Source organism: Acomys russatus, chromosome 24, assembly GCF_903995435.1.
Source record: "Acomys russatus chromosome 24, mAcoRus1.1, whole genome shotgun sequence".
NCBI classification, from domain to species: Eukaryota; Metazoa; Chordata; class Mammalia; order Rodentia; family Muridae; genus Acomys; species Acomys russatus.
Window position 1 is genome coordinate 56,206,033 of NC_067160.1, and position 8,610 is coordinate 56,214,642.

The following is an 8,610-nucleotide window of genomic DNA, read 5'->3' on the forward strand; positions in this document are numbered from 1 at the left end:
CATCAAAGGAAAATTCTACCAAGATGACATCGTAATTCTAAACATCTATGCCTTAAACATAAGGGCACCCACATTTGTAAAAGAAACATTAATAAAGCTTAATCCACACATTAATAATGGGAGACTTCAATGACCTATTCTCACCAAAGGACAAGCCAACAAAACAAAAACTAAACAGAGAAATAATAATAGTAACAGATGTCATGAATCAAATGGACTTAACAGACATCTAAAGGACTTTTCACCCCAAAACAAAAGAATATACTTTCTTCTCAGCACATCATGGAACCTTCTCTGAAATTGACCATGTAATTGATCACAAAGCAAGCCTTAACATATACAAGAAAAATGAAATAATACCTTATATCTTATCAGACCACCATAAACAGAAGCTGGACCTCAACAACAGAATAACAAAAAGCCTACACAGGCATGGGAACTGAACAACTTTCTATTCAATGACAACTGGGTCATGGAACATAAATAAAAAAGTAAAGACTTCCTGAAATTCAATGAAAAGTCACAGCATTTGCAACCTTATGAGACATAATGAAAGCAGTGCTAAGATGGAAGTTCATAGCACTAAGTGCCTTCATAAGGGAATTGGGGACATCTTATACGAGCAACTTAATGGCACACCTGAAGGCTCTAGGAGAATAAAAAGAGACAAACCTAAGAGGAATAGATGGATGGAAATAATCAAACTCAGGGCTGAAGTCAGTGGGTTAGAAACAAAGAGAACAACTCAAAGAATCAACCAAACCAAGAGTTCATTCTTTGAGAAAATCAACAAGATAGACAAACCTTTAGCCAAACCAGCTAAAAGGCAGAAGGGCACTATCCAAATCAACAAAATAAGAAATGAAAAGAGGATGCGTAACAACAGACACTGAGAAAAACCCAAGAATTGTAGGATATTGTCTGCAGACAGAGGCGCTGCTCCCTCCTGTGCTTCACGCTCAGACATAGGTAAGAGGACCCTCTGCTGATAACAACCCTCCAAACTCAAATGTGTTAAAAAAAGATAATTCCTTGCAGACCCTAACCCACACAAAAGGTGTCAAAAGCTGGCTCTTGGAAGAAAAACATATCAAAGGTACCCTGGACAAGCCCCAGGAAGTATCCTGGGAGTGTCTCCTGCTATTCAAGTACTTTTAATTTAAAACCCCAGAAGCTGGAAGGTTTGGGAATGCACTCCTGCATTCCTCATTTCTCCCATAGCTCTCTGTCCATGTTTTTATATTTTATTTTTTATCATTAAGCTTAGTGAATTAAAATCTAGTTCTTTGACTCTTGACTATCTTTATTTTAATCAAGTGCAGTCTGGCCTTTCACAAGCCAGAGGCTCCCTTCCCCCTCTGGAAGGGATGCAGATTTCTATTGTCTCAGTGCCAGCTGAGCTTGGCTGCCCTGTGCTCCCTCCCTGCCCAGAAGGCCTTCTTCATGACCAGTTCTCATGACAGAGCCTTGTTCAGCTAGCCTCCAGAAAGCTGAAGAAAACTTTGTGACCAGATTCTCAGCCCAGCCTCTTGGAGAAAGGAACCCACAAAGAATCATTAGGTCTTACTTCAAAAACGTATGTGCCACAAAATTTGAAAATCTAAATGAAATGAACAGTTTTCTAAATAGATTCCATTTGTCAGAGTTGAATCAAATGGGGTAAACAAATTAAATAGTCCTATATCCCCTAAAGAAATAGAAGCAGTCATCAAATTCTCCCAACCGCCCCCCCCAAAAATGTCCAAAGCTAGATGGTTTCAGCACATAATTCTACCAGACCTTCAAAGAAGAGCTAATACCAATGATCTTCAAATTATTTTACGAAATAGAAACAGAAAGAACATTACCAAACTCATTCTATGAGGCAGAAGTCAACTTGATACCTAAATCACACAAAGACCCAGCAAAGAAAGAGAATTTCAGACCAATTTCCCTTAGGAACACTGACACAAAAATATTCAATAAAATGCTCGCAGTGAAACCAAGAACACATCACAAATACCATCCACCGTGACAAAGTAGGCTTTATCCCAGGCATCCAGGGTAGTTTAATATATGGAAACCTACCAATGTAATCCACCATATGAACAAACTGGAAAAAAAAATGATCATCTCCTTAAATACAGAAAAAGCATTTGACAAAATCCAACACCCGTTCGTGTTAAAAGTCTCGGAGAAATAAGGGATACAAAGCACATACATTAATAGTAAAGGCAATATACAGCAAGCCTATAGCCAAAAACAAACTAAACAGAGAGAAACTTAAAGAAATACCACTGAAATCACGAAGAAAACAAGGCTGCCTACTTTCTCTGTATCTCTTCAATGTAGTACTTGAAGTCCTACATAGAGCAATAAGGCAATGAAAGGAGATCAAGGGGATACAAATGGGAAAAAATAAGTCAAAGTATCACTATTCACAGATGATATGATAGTATACATAAGTGACCCCAAAAATTTCATCACGGAACTCTTCCAGCTGATAAACACCTTCAGCAAAGGAGCTGGATACAAAATTAACAAAATCACCAGTGTCCATAGATTCTAGCACTGAGCAGAAGCCACAGTTGGGACCACAGGTGGATATGATCTCAGGTTACCCAGAAAAACCACAGAGAGAGCTCCTGGGTTCCCTAACTGCCACTGCCGTGCCTGCGACACACCTGGCTGGTGGGCAGCTATTGGACTTACTAGTGAACGGAACTAGCTTGAGTCTGCAAAATCACCAGTGTCTGTGGGTTCCGGCACCAAGCCGACCCCACAGTCAGGATCACAAGCAGATCTGATCTCCAGTCTCCCAGAAAAACCACAGAGAATTCTGAGGTCCAAGCAGGCACTGGGCATTCACTCCAACCAGAGACATCCCAATGGGAAGAGGTCAGCATAAGGACCCAAGCAACAATCCCCAGGACCATTTGATACCACCAGATACCGAAACTAGAAGTCCCGCCACCACAGCAAACCCTAAAGTTACTGTATGTAGATTTTGTTTAACTTGAAGTGTGAAGATCCACTTCTATTCTGGACCTTTCAGGTGGGAAAGATGCAACTTTAAACCAGACCTTTTTGAGGTCAGAAGACCCACCTTGTATTGGAAACCTATATAAGATGATGGAAAAAGAAATTTTTCCTCTTTGTCTGTTTGCTTTTTCCTCACAAGCATATCCATTCCTTCTCTGGCAATAGAGACTACTTCTTTGGAATTCCAGTGCATACTGAGGACCAGCTGAAACATCCAGCATCATGGACTGAACAACTACTAGATTCTTGAACCTTCCACTCATAAGCAGTCATTGTTGGATTAGCTGGACCACAGCCTGTAAATCATCCTAATAAATCTCCTTTCTATAGATTCTTTCTATAAATTCTGTTACTCTAGAGAACCCTGATTAGTACAGCCCCTCTTGTGTATATACCCAAGGAACACTTCATCCTATCACAAAGATGCTTGCTCAATCACGTTCATTGCTTCTCTATTTATAACAGCCAAAAAATAAAAAAAAATTAAAAAAAAAAAATAAAGGAAACAACCTAAATGTCCGTCAACAGAAGAAAGGATAAAGAAAGTATGGTACAATGGAGTATCACTCAGCCACTAAAAAACAAAATGACATCATGAAATTTGCAGGCAAATGAATGGAACTAAAAAATTCACATTGTGTGTGGTATCCCAGACTCAGAAACACATGGTGTGTATTCACTTGTATGGATTTTAGCTGCTAAGTCACTGGTAAACAAGCTACATCCCATAGCACCATAGAGGGTAGGTATAGAATAAAAGATTTGAGAGAACAGATAAATCTCATTACAAAAGGGAAATAAAATAGATAGTTATGGATGGGTTGGGGGCTGTGGTGAAGGGATAAAGTAGGAAGGGGACAAGAGACAAAATATGGAGAGAAATAGCTGAAATTAAGGGCCATTTGAAGGGTGAAGACAACACCCAGACAAGTCATTGAACATGAAGTCATCCAACTGGTGCCTAGATAACCTTCACCCCTACATTCTAGTATCTTTGGTACAGGAAATTACTCCACACACTATCAAAGGATACATGTAAATACCAAGCCAGCTACAAACCCTAGCAAGATCTGCTAGAGCGATGGTAGCACAAAATTTGTGGAAGTAACCAACCAGTATCTTATTTGACATAAGGCCCATTCCATGAGCTGGAGCTTATATCTGACAATGATGTGTAAACAAGAGCCTGAGACTCAACAGCCCAGGCACCTAGGAGGAAGCAAAATGGTCTAAAAAAAACAAACAAAAATTACTCCAGTGATATTCTGCTCGTAGATCAGTGCCTTGCTCAGCCATCATCAGAGAAGCTTCCCTCCTTCAACAAACGGGAACAAATACAGAGACTCAGAGTCAGACTTTAGGCAGAGAGTGAGACACCATGGAATGCTCAGCTCTAAATGGGATGTCTCCATCAGATCCCTCCCCTTGCAGCTCAGGGAAGAGTCTAAGAGCTAAGGGGGGATAAAGGACACTAAACAAATTCCTGTAAATGAACATGAACAAAGCTCATATGAACTCACAGAGACTGAAACAGGACGCACAGGGCCTGCACAGGTCTGTGCCAGGTCTTCTGTATGTGGGCATGCGCGTGCATGCATGTGTACTTGTGTTATGACTTTCAGTTTAATGCTTTTACGGGATTCTTGAGCATGTGAACACATGGGTCTCTTGGTTCTTGTGCCTTCTCTTGGCTCTTTTTCTTCTGTTTGTCTTGTCCAACTCCATGTCATAGATTTTTTATCTTATATTTTACTTTGTTACATTTTATTATCATCCCTTAGAAACTTGTTCTAGAGAAAGGGAATAGATCTGGATGGGATGGGAGATGGGGAGTAAATGGGAGGAGGAGGAGAAACCATAATCAGATTACATTATTTGAGAAAAGAATCTATTTTCAATAATAATGAAGGGGGAAAGAGGAGGAGGAAGAAAGGGGAAGTAGGAAGTGGGGAACTGTAGGCTCAATTTTCTTAACAAATATATTTTATTATGAACTTATTAACCGAGAGTACCTCACTTATAAACTGACTAACCGAAACAATAGGAGATTAAAGAATACAATAATGAAACTGTAAGGATATCCGTTCCGAGAAACAATTCTCCTGGCGTAATCAGCAGGATTTCTTCTGCTGGAACCTCAGCCAAAGCCTGGAGCCCCGGAGCCTTCCCTGGAGCGGTTCTCTCTAGGAGCATCTCGAAGTGGAGCAATGAGCAGCCAAAACTATCATCTCCAGTCTCCAAAGGCCCCGCCTCTTGTTTTTGGCTCACATTTATACCTCCTCTTAGAATTTGTTGAAGGATGTTTTTCAGCTGGTTAATAACCGATCTCCCCCACATGGTGGTTGGTGGTTCGACTTCTAAGGGGATAATCATCATCTACTCTCTCACAAGTCTTTTCTCATCTCCCATTTGTGATCTAAAAAACATATTTCTCTCTCCTTCAGGGAATTCTTCTTTAGGTTAAAGCAAATAACTGTATAGTGACTTTTCCCAGCAAGAAATTTTTGTTATATAAATGAAGGCGTTTCTGTGATATCAGGCTGCAGGTTATTCTGATTGGCTCCAGAATTCTAATGTTCTATGCCTCTGCTTGTGTAAAAGTGAGCCTGTGGTTTTCTGATGAGGGAATGCTTTTAGGGCCTTGGTTGAAACTACTTTATTATGTCATGGGTGGTTTGCCAGCTTCTATTAGTGGATACACTTCATGAGTGCCAGGTGCTGAGTCCCAGGTGGCTGTTAGCCCCTCTGTGGGTACTAGAAACCTAACCCAGGTCCTCTGGAAGAAGAATCAGTGCTCTTAACTGCTCTACCTTTCCAGCTCCACCTCACCCCCTACCCTGTGTAGTCTCTTATAACCCACAGCTCTCCCTGTACACTTAGGTCTTGCCGAAGCCTCGTTACTCTTTACTCTTGGTGTTTCCTGTGTAGAAGAATATGTAATGCACGTGAAAGCTTGGAAGCCTGACTCGATGATTCCCAGGGCTACACCATGTTACGATCTATGTGGCAGATGCCATCAAGTCCCACCGTGCAGCCGATCTCACATAGGAAGTTTATTAACGGAGGGGCTACAGAGGTGGCCTCTGGGTGAAAGTGAAGGGAGAGAGAGTGGGGGGAGGAAGAACAGGCCTTTTATAAGGGGATGTAGCACACAAACAGGGGGAGGATATGCTCATAGTGACAGTGGGAATGTGTCCCTCTTGGCAGCTACCCTGCTGTTACTGCTGCGTCCCTGGAGCTGGCTGTGGAGGTGCCCGATTGCTAACACATACATTTTAAAAATGGAGTATTCCTGGAACCCCCCAGGCTACCTCCAGACATAAGTATGATTGTGACCATCCTTTTGTTTTATCATGGGGCTATCTTGTGGGTTAGTGGATACCTAGGAACGATCTTAATGTCTTTTTTAAGAGACCAGTGACATTTTGATACAAAGGACAGAAGATGGACGCCCTGCCCAGCCTGTTACTTGCTTCATTTGCTCATAGGAGGCGGGGGGGGGGGATGAAGATCCAATAGCCAGAAGAGGTCACCCAAACACCACTGTTAAGTTTTTCATCCATTGAACCTTTACACATGGCACCTTACACATGTGGTGGAGCCACTGGATAAACTTACTGAGTTTACTGTGAAGGGTGGGGAGAGTGTTCCACAGTGTGTGAGTGTGTGTGTGTGTGTGTGTGTGTGTGTGTGTGTGTGTGTGTGTGTGTGTGAAGGTCAGAGGACAAAGTCAACAGGTGTCCTTGTTCTCTAACGTGTGGGGCCCACACACCTTAGAGAGGCTCGCTGGCAAGTTGAATGGGGGGAGGGTGCCATGCAGAGGCTGCCCAGGGACTCTGGGAGCCCAGGGTCAGACTCAGTGCCTGCCACAGAGGCAGAACTGTGACCCCTGCTGAGCTACACAGTGCAGTGCTTCTGCATTTTTTTTGAAAGCATAGTAATAAGCATTCCTGCTAACGATGCAAAATGGAACAAGGGAATTCATTCCATTTACTGAGGATACTTTGAGGTTTGGCTAAAACTGTAAAAAAGGAAGGTCGAGAAAGAGTTGGATCTTGGGAGTAGTTTGAAGTCTGGCTCACTTCCCTCCTTAATAGCTGTAGGATTTGGAGAAAACCCCTTAACTGCTGCATGATTTCAGCCTGGTTGTGGATATAATTGTGGTAGTTCCATAATGCCCAGAGGCATGAAAAAATAAAACAAAAACAAAAACAACTCTCCTAGCAGCCTAACACACTTGATCAGTAAAAATATCAGTAATCAGTAAAAAATAAACTGAAGGTGCAAGTCAAAGGTGAATATTTTTTTAAATATGGTGTTACTAGACAGGGCCTTCTATGTAGTCTGGGCTGCCCTAGAGTCCCAAACCTGCTTATGGCATCCTCTGGAGCAAAGGAATTGCAGGAATACACCACTAGCAAAGCCAGAAAACTGTGTTCTAATTGCTCTTGTTCTTCCCGTACTTTAAGAGAATCTGGACTCATTACAACTTCCTCTAAATTTCTTTACAGAGAGGGATTTATATCAGAGCATTGGATATGCCTCTAAATCATAGTGGAGACCAGAGAAGGGGGGCTGTATGTTCACCTGGGCAAATGATTATCAAGGATGGCTTTGGTAGGCTACCCATTGGTGAAAGCTCTGAATTCTCTCCAGTGGGGCTTTCACCCCCCAAATCACACAGGCTTCTGGGGGGCCAAGTGATGTTTTCCAAGCATTCCCCCTGGAGACTGAAGTTTACTTTAAAAAGGACTACATCAGTAGCCACGTCAGGGATCACAGAGCAGGTTGCTTCTCAACCTCCCCATCCCCATCATCAAACTATAATGGCTACAACCCAGCTAGATCTTTGGCCTGAGATCTATGCTCCTTCTCCAGGGCCCATTTAAATACAATCAGGTAGTGCTAGGAAAGTAATCAAGACAGCCCAAATTCCTTATGTTGTTTTCCGAAGAGCTTTCCCTAAACCTGAACGATCCTGAAAGTTAAAGATTTTAAAATGTAATGAGTCAAAGTGCACTTTGGGCTACACTTAGTTAGACCCTGTGTGTAAAATGAAGCAAAAACAAAACCCACAATGCCATAGCATAATAATAGAATAATAGACTGGTGGCTGCTGGAGAACAATTTCACCTGTTGATTCCAAACAAAGGATTTTAAGGTTTGGGTTATTTCACTGGCTCTCCCCAGGGCATTTTTTTAAAGTATCTATCACCAAAGAGTCTAGATTCTGTCTCTTCTATACTTCAAATGGGGGGAAAAATTAAACATGAATTTCTATGGATAGGTTGTGATATCACAGATAGTATCAAGACATGCAGTCACTTGAAATTTCTATGTATTAATACATTACATGCTTAAAAAATAAGGCATGGGCTTAATTCCTCAGTCTAGCAAGGCTTGAAGTATTTCAAATTCTGGAATAAGTTTATCCGTTCTTGTTTTTTATAATTAAATAACACACAAGAGCCTTTTTGAGCAAAAAAAAAAAAAAAAAAGCCACATTTTTTAAATTTGTAAATCAAAGCTATTCTCTCCAGTGGGGCTTTCACCCCCAAGTCACACAGCCTTCTCGGGGGCCAATAAACC

General features: G+C 41.6%; 1 protein-coding gene across 1 annotated transcript in view; it reads left to right on the forward strand.

Moving 5' to 3' along the window:
* Positions 1 to 554: 554 nt before the first annotated feature.
* Positions 555 to 8,610, forward strand: part of Il1rn (interleukin 1 receptor antagonist) — a 225,199-nt gene continuing 217,143 nt past the window's right edge. Inside the window, exon 1 of the mRNA XM_051167022.1 lies at positions 555 to 561. The gene's annotated coding sequence lies outside the window, so the exon portion shown is untranslated. The remainder of the gene's footprint in view (positions 562 to 8,610) is intronic.